This window comes from Diceros bicornis, chromosome 14, assembly GCF_020826845.1.
Source record: "Diceros bicornis minor isolate mBicDic1 chromosome 14, mDicBic1.mat.cur, whole genome shotgun sequence".
In the NCBI taxonomy this organism is placed as follows: domain Eukaryota; kingdom Metazoa; phylum Chordata; class Mammalia; order Perissodactyla; family Rhinocerotidae; genus Diceros; species Diceros bicornis.
In genome coordinates, this window is record NC_080753.1 from 37678190 (window position 1) to 37691776 (window position 13587).

General features: G+C 34.3%; 1 pseudogene; it reads right to left on the reverse strand.

The window, feature by feature from the left end:
* Positions 1-471: 471 nt before the first annotated feature.
* LOC131413334 (olfactory receptor 2J3-like) lies at positions 472-1408 on the reverse strand (annotated as a pseudogene).
* Positions 1409-13587: the final 12179 nt, after the last annotated feature.

A 13587-nucleotide genomic window follows, 5' to 3' on the forward strand; every position in this document is an offset into this window, starting at 1 on the left:
TGTTAGCTCAGGGCCTATCTTCCTCACAAAAAAAATAATAAATAAAAAAGAAAAAGAAAAAAGAATAACTGTTTTTAATTTTAATTCCTAATTTTTTAAATTAGGAATATCTATCAATAGGATTTACACCTGCTCTTTTATCAATATTTACAACAGATTTTATGCCTGCTTTAAAATTAAGAAAAGGATACCTTTGTTTTATGACGTTTGTGCTGCTGAAAAAATTTAAGATTGATGTTTGATCTTGATTTTACATGGCTGTTTGCTCCATTAGAGAGTGATTGATATTTAGGAGTCTTGTTTATTTCCTATCTGTTACCAAGAACTCTGTGACCTCGTGAGAGTACATGCTCAATAAGCGCTGATAGAGTGAGTGAAGGGAAGAGTGGTTGATTAATGGATAGGTAGATAAATCATTGGTGAAGAGATGGTCAATTATACTGTTAATACCACAATTATATGGGCTCACTCTCACTCCATTAATCTCTTTACTGCCCCTCTTACATCTTTGTTTCTGAGGGTGTAGATTAGAGGGTTGAGGCTAGGAGTGACAACAGTATAAAAGAGGGCAATGAACTTGCCTTGATCTTGAGAATTTCCCAAAGATGGCTGCAGATATATGCACATGGCTGGAATGAAAAAGAGGGATACAACCATAAGATGGGCTCCACATGTCCCAAAGACTTTCTGAAGTCCAGCTGCTGACTGCATCCTCAGTACAGCCTGGGCAATGGCACCATAGGAGCTAAGAATGAGGATGAGAGGTATGAGAATGAAAATAGAGCTTGTGACCATGAGGGTCAACTTATTAGCGTGGGTATTAACACATGACAATTGTAGCAGTGCTGGAACTTCACATAAGAAGTGGTCCACTTGGTGATGCCCACACAGGGGTACCCAGAAGGTAAAGGAGGAAAGAAGGGCTGAGTTGGTAAAGCAACTTACCCAAGAAGCCACAGCCAACAGATGACAAAAACGAGGGTGCATGAGGGTACACTGAGGACAGTGTAATGTAAAGGTCTACATACAGCTGTGTAACGGTCATAGGACATCACCACCAGTAACACACACGCTGTGGTTCCCAATACCAGGTAAAAGTAAAGTTGAATCATGCAACCAGCATAAGAGATGTTTTTCTCTGGGCCCCAGAGGTTGACCAGAAACTGGGGATGGCACTGGTGGTATAGCAGAGATCCAGAAAAGAGAGGTTTGAGAGAAAGAAGTACATGGGAGTGTGGAGATGGGGGCCCAGGTATGATAAGATAATGATGAACAGGTTGCCTATCAATATCATCAAGTAGAACATCAAGATAACCACAAAGAGAACTACTTCCAAATGAGGCCAATTAGAAAATCCCAGTAGAACAAAGTAGCCTTCAAAACTTGCATTGATTTTTTCTATAGTCATTCATTTCCTGTTACCTGAGGAAAGAATAATAGACAGTTAAAAAAAGTTAGGATGTGCTCTAAGAATCACAGGGACACATGAAAAAGAAACAGAAACCAGGTCAAAGGGCCTACCACTAATCAATTCTAGGGTAATTTGGGCAGTAAGAGAAACTATCATACTAATGGCTTCAAAGAAATAAGGATCTACAAGCTCATACTGACATATAAAAAATAAATAAATAAATATTAGAGAAGAAAAGTTATTTTTCTTGGTGGGATGCTAATTAATAAATATAGAAAGAATGGTAGAGTTAGAAAAACATAAATGATGGTCAAAACTAGTGAGTGAAAATATGATGAGAAACAGAATATTTAAAATACCTATCCACAAATTACTTGTTAATTACAAAATGAAAAATAGTAAACTTTACAATAGAAAAAAACTGCTGGACTTCACCATAGCCAAATAATCAGTGCTAACATTACCAATGTTGAGACAAACCAACATTATGTGCCTACTGATGTGATGCTCTGAATATTTATTAATGTTACCTCAGTTATATTCCTACCAAAAATGCACAGCCTGATTCTAACAATGAAGAAACATGAGACAATCTCAAATTGAACAAGTTGGACTAAATATCTGGCCTATATTCTTCAGAAATATCAAGTTCAATTAAGACAAATAATGTCTAAGAAACTTATCCATATTAAAGGAAATCAAAGAGACATGATATCTAAATGAGTGATCCTTGATTGGGAAAACAATAGTTATTAACAACATTATTGACACAATTGAAGAAATATGAATATGGACTATGGATTAGATAATAATATTGTATCCATATTAAGTTTTCTGATTTTGTTAACTATACAGTGGTTATGTAAAATAAAGTCCCTGTTCTTGGGAAATAAACTAAAGGGATAAGACATCTCCAACTTACTCTCAAATAGTTCAGAAAAAGAGATGATAGAAGATTAGCTAGATAGATAGATGGATAGATAGATAGATAGATAGATAGATAGATAGATAGATAGAATAAATATTTTAAGGCACAAAGTAAATGATTGCTGAACCTCGTTAAAGTGCTAATGGTAGTTCTTTGTACCACTTTTGCAACTTTTCTGTAAATTTTAAATTTTACCAGAATAAAAACTTCCAAAAAGTAAATATAAAATAAAATTTTTTCACTTTTATATTTCATCCAGATATTTGCCTTGTTATGGAAAAATAACTTCTTAAATGTCGAGTACTTCTCATTCATCCCAGGGTGATATCAGGGTAAATAGTAACGTGAAAATTTTTTAACATAGCTACAAAAGAAATTTTCCATGGAATAAATAATATTTTTTTCAACTAGTAACTTTAGTTTTCTTTTAATCATTTTCAGGGAATTTCCGTATATGTGATTAAAAACAGAATAACTGCAATCACAATAATCTTACAGATAGACAAAAAGTCTATCTTTTTTGACAATAAAAATGTCAAATTTATTAGTGATTTCAAAATGTTTATATAAGGTGAAAAATATTGAGCTCTAATTGAATACTCTTATAGAAAGAAACTAATCTTCTGATTTGTTTACTTGCACTCATAGCTTATTTATAAACTGAAAACTAAGCTACAAATAGGGATAGAAAAAAGAGACACAGACATCTACACACCAACTAATGGATATTCATGCTATGAATAAAGCTGAGAATCCTTAGTTCAGATGAATAGATCTGTGAAATAGACTGGGGAGAATAGGAATAGAACGCTTCCTAAAGGACGTGTGAAAATAACTGAATTTGAAAAGAGAAATTTTTAGGAAAAAGAAGATATAAATTTATTGAGAGAGCAAAAACGGAAGAGTGTGAGGATGGAGGAAAATGGAGAGTAACCTAGCTGTGGTGCTTAAAGTTGAAAGTGTGTATATCTATATGACAGGGATGAGAAGCCTAAACCACAGGGCCTGAAGAAGATTTCTACATTATTTCTTTTTCTCTAGGACAATAACTGAGTATTTAAATTAGGAGCATAATTTATAATTTCTACATATATTTTTATTCACTAACTTAGAGAAGTTTTGAATATTAATTGAAACCATTAAACGGCTATCATTTAATATGTTGTGCCTAGTGAATCTTATGTTTCTTTTTGTTAAAAAAATTAAGTACATTTCCTGAATAGTTATAACTCTTAGGTGATTCTCTCTTATAGGTTTTTGATCATTCATAGGAAATATTAATACTACCTTTTGTGATATAGCTATTATGACAAGGCATAGTAACCCACTATTTAAATGTCCCTCCTTCTCTCTGTGAATGTTCTGCTTTGCTGCATCACTTCTACTTCTTCCACAGCCAATTCTTTCTCTCACACTTCCTAGTAAGAGATGGCTAAAAAAGAAAGAAATCACAGCACAGCCACCTATGGTCACCTCTTTTGGGGTCTCTTAATCACTCATGTTCTATAAGTGCAATTCTTGAAAAAGATGTTAGAAATAGCTAATTGGTTGAGTTTCAACAAGAAAGTTAGAAACAGTTTGGCCCCAAGGCTGTAAGACTGATTCAGGCCTTTTTACCCTTAATCATTAACTAGTTGCTACACTAGTTTGAATCTAGATTCCTTTCTACAACTCAGAAACCATCCAGGATAATCCGACACTACCTTGCTTAAAAAGAAACCTTATTGTAATTAAACATAAGTTCAATATAAAGAATTATTAAACTATGGAAGGGAAGTAACTATAAAGATGTAAAGAGAACGCCATAGGATATCTTGGAACGAGAGACAGTATCCAAGAAATGACAAACTTGAAAACAGGTTTTCTCCCCGAGACTGACGTTCAGAACTTATCAAAGAAGGTGTGGTTAGAGCCCACTCAATGGTGAAGAAGTTCACTATGGCTGAATCAAAAAATAGCAATGGTCAAGTAGTAAATCATAAAGATTACTTCACTGAGAGGTCACAGTCATTTGAGGGATGATGAAAAAATCCCAAGATTTATTTTTTTTTTTTTTGTTTCTCCAGAATGGGAGATAATACCTCACGAGAAATATAAATCCAAATGTTGTCGTTGCTTCTTCTGGTGCAGATATAATTTTCTTCTTCCCTATACAGTGGCCTGAATAACTTAGCAAATTAATTAAAAAGTGGCAGCTGTGAGATACCTTCCTCTGTTGCATGATTCATCCTTCAGAATTCTTATAGAAGTTAGAAATAGATATGAGATGAGACCAAAAAAAAAAAAAATACCAGATGTAGGTAAAGAAAAGGTAAGAACTTCAGGGTTTCAATTTCTTTTTACTGGAAGAGGGGAAAGTAAAGGACTTATCAAAGTTTCCTTTTATGGGTTATGGAATGAAATGTCACCTCTCTTTTTTTGAAATAAAGCATTATGGAGGAAAAACTGGTGGACATGAGTCTCTTTTCCTTATCCTCATATCACTGTCCAACTTAAATTTTTCTTATATTAGTCCTTTTATACTCTTACCTAGTGCTTAAGTAGAAATCAGACAACTCCTTTCCTTTCTGTCCTTCCTGTGTCTGTCCACATTCCCTGTAGTATTTGTCTTCCTGATCAGTGCTCTCATTATGTTTGGACCAATCTGATCGCTGGTTGTCTTCTCCTTGAAATCACCAACATAAATGGCTGCCTACACCATATATTCTAATTTACCACATAAAATTAGGAAAGCAGAGTCTGAAAATTACCATGATCATCATTGCTACAGGAAAGAGAATCCTGCATCTACCAAAAAGATTTGGTTTTAGCTGGAAGGAGGAACTCATTAGAGCATTCAGTGTACTGGGGATGGACTCCTTTTCCTAGAGCAAATGGAAACTTTACGGAAACAAAAGAATAATGTGACTTGCTTCCCTTGACTGGGGCCATTGGGAGAGTCAATCCCAAAGTGGCAATTATTGTCCTTCCAGGAGTTGTCCTAATTAGAACACTTTCTGAAGAATACCTTCAACATGATACCACACTGTTATACTAGAATAACAACGAATCTATAGAACAACCATCAACGACAAAAATGTGATAAGCTATGTTTACAGAGAAGTGAATGAGTTGTCCTGAATTACCTGGAATTTCTTCCCCAGTTCCTCATCATGCTAAGGGCCAAATTTGAGGAATAACTTGTCAGAGGTAGTCTAATTTGGGGAGGAAGTAAAGCATGAAACATTTTTTAAAATGGAATGCATAAAGACTAAACTTTATATCTTTGCCTTATTACTTTGATTTAATTGTGTTTGCCTGACATCTCTAAAATTCAAGGCCAAGTTTAGCCCTGCAAAAGGATTGAAAGTAATCTTTGAAGACCATTCAAACAAGTATTCAGAAGGTAACTACCAAAACTCAGAAAACTTAACAAAACTATTTGACATTTCTAAAACTGTTTCATCAATAAGTTACTTAGGCATCTTGTCGAGATGTTTACCATACTATATAAACTAATGAAATTAATTAGCTGTGACTGGTAGTCTACATCCAATAATTGACGTTGTTGTAAAAAAAAAAAAGTAAATCATGAGTTAATAAATTAATTCACATTTTTAAAATGTTACATATTTCTGGCTAATATATTCCACTCATAGCAAAGAAAATCTTGGTATGGAAATCATTTTATACTAAGATTAAATTTTAAAAATTGTAATTTTAAGAGAGCAATCAAGTATTTCCATTCTATTTACAAGAAATATCAGAAAATAGTTTTTATGTTTCAGTGGTCTTGATTATCATGAGAACTCAATAAGAAAATTATATAAACATTTTCCACAGTGCTTAGTACATAACCATTCAATACATGTTAGCTGCTGTCACCATTGGAGTGAATTTTAATTTGAACTGATATTTTAAGAAACAATTCTACTTTATTTCTTTGTTATTCTTCATTTTAGATATTAAAAATAAAACACCTATGTTCCCACAACTCAGAATTATCAACTATTACTTTTGCTCATTTATTTTCAGGATTTTTTAGTACATAAAATATCACAGATAAAGTCCAAATCCCCTTTAACTACCACTCTGACCCGACACCAAACCCAGAGACAACCACTAGTAGGAGCTTGGTGTGTATCATTCCAGTTAACTTTAACATATATTAAATATTGTTTAAAAAATATTTCAATCAAAATATTAATGTTATTAAATAGTTATATATTCATAGTTTCCATTTTTTTATTTTATTGGGGAAGAATTTAACCAGTGATGTGGTTGTAGCAGAATTCACTCAGTTATCAAAATCTGGGAAATGTCTGACAACCTGGGCTATAGCCAAGTCATACCAAGCTCCAGTGTTCTTCATGCTGTGGTCACTGGATTTGTAAGAGAAGTTTTAGCGTCTGCCGATCTATTGGGTACTAGCAAATGTTAAAGTTTTTATGTACAATACTATGAACTTGTTGAGAGAACATGGATGGCATAAAACGGCTTAATTATAACAAAATATTTCTAAAGCAACACCTCCCAGTTTTTTCTTTTCCCACAACACACTCAAGAAATAAAACACACTGAAAGTATGTGACTTTCAAAGTGCTTTATGGAAGAAATATGGGCTCTGAGTTCAGGTAATTTTCAGAGTTCATACTCACCCTCAAAGATATGAAACCAATGCGAACTATATTAATTATAAGTTATCATAGACCATAAGGAAAAGTCATGTAAGAAGGATCTCTGTAGGCTTCTGGTAAATTGAGTGTTTATTTGAGAAGAATGTGAATTAGAGTAGATTATAAACTATCAAAAAATCATGGATGGAACTTCAGTTGGCATTGAGTTCTAAACATTGCTATTTATTTACTGATGGATATGATTTCCTACTTTTCCCAATCCTTTCATCTTCATAAGCTGTCAGTGAACCTACACACTCCAAGGGTGAGAATACACACCAGTGATGTAACATATGATGAGACCACTGATGTTGGAGTAGAATAGGGCTTAGGGTTACTGAGATGTCAGAAGAAGTTGTTCTTTCTCATCTTATCAGGATAAATGTTACACACAATATTAAAGAATAGATGGAACTAGAAGGGTATATCAATAATAATCCTGTCGTCTGCCTTCTAAAGTGTTGCCTGTTCACTTATACGCTTTTTGGGTTCACATATGAACTAGATCCTATAAGGTCAAGCTTACAATAATTAACTATTTATTTAAATTAATCATTAAAGTGATCTTGGTTTTCCCTGATCCAGAGATAAAAGTCACAATGACAAGGGTCTGTAGGGAGACATTTTTGGGTTACATAAGGGTGGAAAAATGAAGAATTTGAATCTCCCCCAGTTATAAAAAATTAAAAAAAGATGGAGAATATTGAATTTTCTTCCCTTTTTACATGTTCAGATTTTGAAAATGCATTTTATACACCTGACAACAGAAGGCAGAACATATCAGTAATTATTCACAGTCAAAATTTAGAACAATCACCCCCCCAAAAATGTTGTGCATCTCAGATCTCATAATTGTTTAATGTCTCTTTGCTGAAACTTCTAGTCGAATGTTCACTTCTCCCCTAGGGTCATTCCATTTTGGAGTTGTCAATTGTGTCCTTTTCACAGACACTCATCTTCCTCCCCAGAGGTAAAGCAAGGCTACAGGGAATGAAAAAGAAGAATATCAGATCTTTAGAAAGCTGTATCCTGGTAGATTTCTCTTAGTATCCGGGGTCTAGGGACAATTCTCTTTGTGATTTTCCTCACGTTTTACCTGTTTACTCTTCTGGGAAACATGAATATTTTCTTGCTTTCACCTCTAGATTTTCAGCTCCTCATACCAATGTTGTTTCAGGGAGTCACATTTTCATTACTACAGGGTGTTTCACCACAGGCTCCATCCTTCCAATGCTGTATAATCTCATCCGGGGTGCAGATAAGACCATAACCTATCTAGGCTTGCCTTCCAGTGCTATTTTTTCTTGATACTGGGAATAGTGAAATCTATCCTCCAGACTGTCGAGACAGATGACAAATATGCTGCAGTCTGCAAAACCCTGCACTAACTGGTATCCTGTATCCACATATTTGGCAATGCTCTCATATTGGTACCCTAGACTGACATGCTGCCCTACTGTGGAGATATTGTGGCACTTAAGGCTTTTGTCGTTACAACCCTTGTTATCCTTGTGCCCCTCATTCTAACCATTGTCTCCTATAGGAATATTGCATGTGGTAACTTGACCTTTCATTAAATCAGCTGCCAGAGGAAAGAAAACCTTCAACACTTATGTCTCTCCTATGATACTGCAAGATAGAGAGATGGATTAGATAGACATAGATAGATGATAGATAGATAGATAGATAGATAGATAGATAGATAGATAGATAGATTATAGATATAGATATCTCTCCAGCAAACTTTTATTGCCAAGACTAGGGCAAGTTCCCCAGTCTGTTCTATATAATTGTCACTTTCAGTGTCAATACCCTCATCAATACATTGAGAAACAAGATATGAAGGTGTCTTTGAGGATAAAGCTTGAGATGGGGTAGGTCTCTAACTTGAGAACAATTTTTTAATCCATGCACTATAAATATTACTAGATTGAGTATTATAAAGATAGTTCTGGGACTGACAGATCAAAAAGGCCCTTAATGAGGCATGTAATGAGATCCTTATCCATTACAGGAAGCATAGTATTCCTGAGTTGGTTGTCCCTCATGCCTACTTCCAGTGACTCTAATCACTCACTAATCAATAAAGGAATCTAGTTCTAAAGATTGCAATGACATGCACTAGTAAAAAAACTTGCCTTTACTGTAAACACTAGATTTTTCTGCTTTGACTCTGCTCTCAAGGCAAATTCTTTAAACTTGTGTGAATGATATAAAAGTTACAGAGAAGATAGAAATGATGTACAATAATCAAACATTTCTAGATTTATATGAAGTTGTCACCTCAACTGGAACCCCTGTTCTCCCATACCTGTTTTCTTATCAGTGTTTTATGATAGCACCCACTGTGCTACCCCCTTCAGTCAAAGAAGAAATCACAAAAGAAATTAGAAAATATTTGAAACAAAATGAACATGCAAAATGTCAAAATGTGTGAGATGCAGCTAAATCAGTACTGAGACAGAAATTTACGCCTTTAAATGCTTATGTTTTTAAAAAAGGGAAATGTCTAATAACTATCAATAAAGCTTCTACTTTAAAAGGTTAAAAAAAAGAAAATCAAATTAAAAGTTAGTAGAAGAAAGGAAATAATAAATATAAAATCAGATCTATGAAATACAAAACAAAATTATTAAACATAAAATATGAAACCGTTTGTATTTTGTTTTGTTTTTTTTTAATGTTTATTTATTTATTTTTTCCCCCAAAGCCCCAGTAGATAGTTGTATGTCACAGCTGCACATCCTTCTAGTTGCTGTATGTGGGACGCGCGGCCTCAGCATGGCCGGACAAGCGGTGCGTCCGTGCACGCCCGGATCCGAACCCGGGCCGCCAGCAGCAGAGCGCGCGCACTTAACCACTGAGCCACGGGGCCGGCCCAGCAACTATTAGTATTTTGAAAAGATCAAAACACTGACAAATTTCTAGCTAGGCTAATTAAGAAAAAAATGGGAGAGATACAAACTACTAGATCAGAAAGAAAAGCGAATCAGTATAGATCTCACAGACTTAAAAGGATGATATAGGAACATTATGAACAATAAATTTGACAGCTAAGGTGAAATTGATAGATTCTTTAAGAGATACAAATAACCCAAAAGACTCAAAAAGAAATAGAAAATCTTTATACTTGTATACCAATGAAAGCAGCTGAATTTCGATTTAAAATATTCCCACAAAGAGAACTACAGGCCTATATGTTAACACCGGTGAATTCTATTGAACATTTAAGAAGAAATAAGACCAATCGCTAAACAAACTCTTTCAGAAAGTGGAAGAGAATGGAATACCTCTCAAGTCATATAATGAAGCCAGCATTAAATTGGTACAGAAACCAGACACAGACATCATAAGAAAAGAAAAATACTACTTAATGTCACTCATTATTATAGACACAAAACTTCTTACCAAAAGATTAGCAAATGAAATCCACCATGATTGTAAAAAGACAAGACATCATGATCAAGTTGGGTTCTTTTCCCAGAAGGCAAATTTAGTTTAACCAATGAAAATCAATCAGTGAAATTCATCATATTAACAGAATAAAGAAAAAAGCCATCAGGTCATCTCAAGAAATGCGAAAAAACGCAGTGGACAAAATTCCACACCGTTTCATAATACACACTCTCAGCAAACCAAGAATAGAAGGAAACTTCCTAAACCTGATAGAGAAGGTCAATAAAAAACCAGCTAATATCATACTTACTGGTAAAAGACTGAAATCTCTCATTAAGATTGAGAACAAGGCAAGGATTTCTGCTCCCAATTCTTCCACTCGACGTTAACCTGGAAATCATAGCCAGTGCAACAGGGCAAGGTAGGGAAATAAAAAGCATAACAACCGGGGAGCGGCTCAGTGGTGCAAGCGGTTAAGTGTGCGTGCTCTGCTGCGGCATCCCCAGCGTTCGCCGGTTCGGATCCCGGGCACGCACCAGCGCACTGCTTGGCAAGCCATGCTGTGGCGGGGGTCCCATATAAAGTGGAGGAAGATGGGCATGGATGTTAGCCCAGGGCCAGTCTTCCTCAGCTTAAAAAAAAAAAAAAGAGGAGGATTGGCTGATGTTAGCACAGGGCTGATCTTCCTCACAAGAAAACAAAAAAAATGCATAACAACTGGACAGGTAGAAATAAAAGTCTTTATTTGTGGATGACATGATCATGTACTTAGAAAATCCTAAGGAATCTATTAAAAAACTACCAGAAATAAAATATGCATTTAGCAGTCGCAAGATACAAGGTTAATATACAAAAATCAATTGTATACCTATGCCATTTACAATGGCATCCAAAAACATGCAATACTTAGGGATGAATTGAGCAAAATATGTACAAGATCTGTGCAACAAAAACTTCAAATGCTTCTGAAAGAAATTAAGATGTAAATAAATGGAGATATGTACCATGTTCCTAGATCAAAAGACTCAATATTTCCAAGACTTCAGTTCTTCGCAAATTGGTCTATAAATTCAATGCAATCCCAATCAAAATGCTTGTAGGCCTTTTTTAATAGAAATAACACATCGCATTTCATTAAAGTTAAAAACTTGGTCTTTGAAAAACACTATGAAAAAATAAAAGGCATATCACTGGCTGAGAGAAAATATTTACAAAACATTTATCTGACAAAAGACTTGAGTCAAGAATATATAAATAACAGTTAAAACTCAATATTAAGAAGATGAATGACCCAATAAAAATGGGTAAAATATTTCAACAGAAATTTCACAAAATAAGATATGTGAAGTACATGAAAAGATGGTCAACATCACCAGTCCCCAAGGAAATGCAAAGATATGAGATACAATTGTAAATTCACTTGAAAGGCTATAAGCATAAAGATTGACAATATCAAGTATTACGGAGAATGTGGTGCAGTTGGAACTCTCATACATTGCTTTTTGGAGTGAAAATGGTACAGCCACTTTGAAAACATTTTGATAGTTTCTAATAAAGGTAAACATATACTTAGCATATGATCCATCCATACCACTGCTAGGGATGTACCCAAGTTAAATGAAAACACTTGCCCACACAAACCCTTGTATATTAATTTTCATAACAGCATTGTTCATAATAGGCAAAAAGTAAATACTCCCAAAAGCCCTTTATTAGATAAATGGATATTTCATGCCACATTCATACAATGGGATTCTAAGCAGCAATTAAAAGGAAGGAGCTACTGATACATACTTAAATTTCAAAAACATCATGCTAAGGGAAAGAAGCCAAACTCAAAGGTTACACACTATATGATTATATTTATATGAAATATTAAAAAAAAAAAGTTTAAAAAGCATAACTATAGTGACAGAAAATCAATGGTTGCTTGAGGATGTGCGTGAAGGGAGAGAATTGACCGTAAAAGAACACAGAGTTATTGTGGGAATGATGAAAATGTTCTATATTTTTGATTTTGGTGATAATTTGTTAAAACTCATTAAACTGTACATTTTAAATGAGTGAATTTATTATATGTAAATTATACTTCACTAGACCTGACAAAAGGGATGCATTTATACATTGAAACGCTGAAGTGCTACATGAGGTATTCCAAATGGTAAGATTTCCAGGGAGGCAGGACGAGTCTGTTTTCACATGTTGTCAACGTTGTGTTATATGTGATCTCATCATGTGGCCCCAATTATTTAGTAAAACTCTGTTACATACATGAGCCTTGGTTGGGAGATGGGTTCAAGGACATGGGACTGCACCCTATATCAGTGTTCATGTCTGGTGAGAGATAAAGAGGATGAAAAGAGGAAAAAACAAATTCCACAGAGAGAAGGAATCCAAGCAGAGCAGACCATGTAATTGTAATACACTCAGGAACTTAGGGGAAATCCTGGAGACTTATTTCTTAGTTTTATAATCCATTCAATAGGATCTAGATCAATTACATCAAGATCTTAAAAGGGGTGGAAAATTAAACTAATATCTGGATTACAGCTAAAAACATAGTGAGTTTTCAAGATATTACTTTCAAATAAATTGTCCCTAGACCACTATCCTTGCATATAAGCTGACTAGCTCCAGTTGAACATATATTCCACTTTGAAGTAGGATATGAAAAGTAGATTTATTCCAAATGGTGATGGTGGGAGTCATATGTCTAATAAATCACTCACTCAATTGATAATAAGAAAATGTAGACCTTTAATTGGAAAAATATTATATATGTTTATCTTTATAATATCCTTACTAATGGAAAATATTCATATTAAGTTAGGTTTAAAAAACAAAATAAACTAACATGTACCAATCAATTATTTTTATCAATAATTTATTCAGGATATTCATTAAGACATCCATTGGATGAATCAAGTTATTTTCAGAGCCTAGTTTTATCTGCTTCATATATTAGATGCTCTAATACTTCTGCACCTATTTGTTCCCAGTCCATGAATTCTCATTAGCTGGCAGTCTATAAATCACAACCTTAGAAGTTATTTCCTATCTATATAAACTTTTAACTGCCTTTAAAAGCTGGAGGGAAAAGAGAAGCCTATTTCTGCTGTATTACTTGAGTCTCTCCCAGCTATGATTCATTAATCTTATTATCTATCACTAAGAGTGGTAAATTAAAGGATATGGAC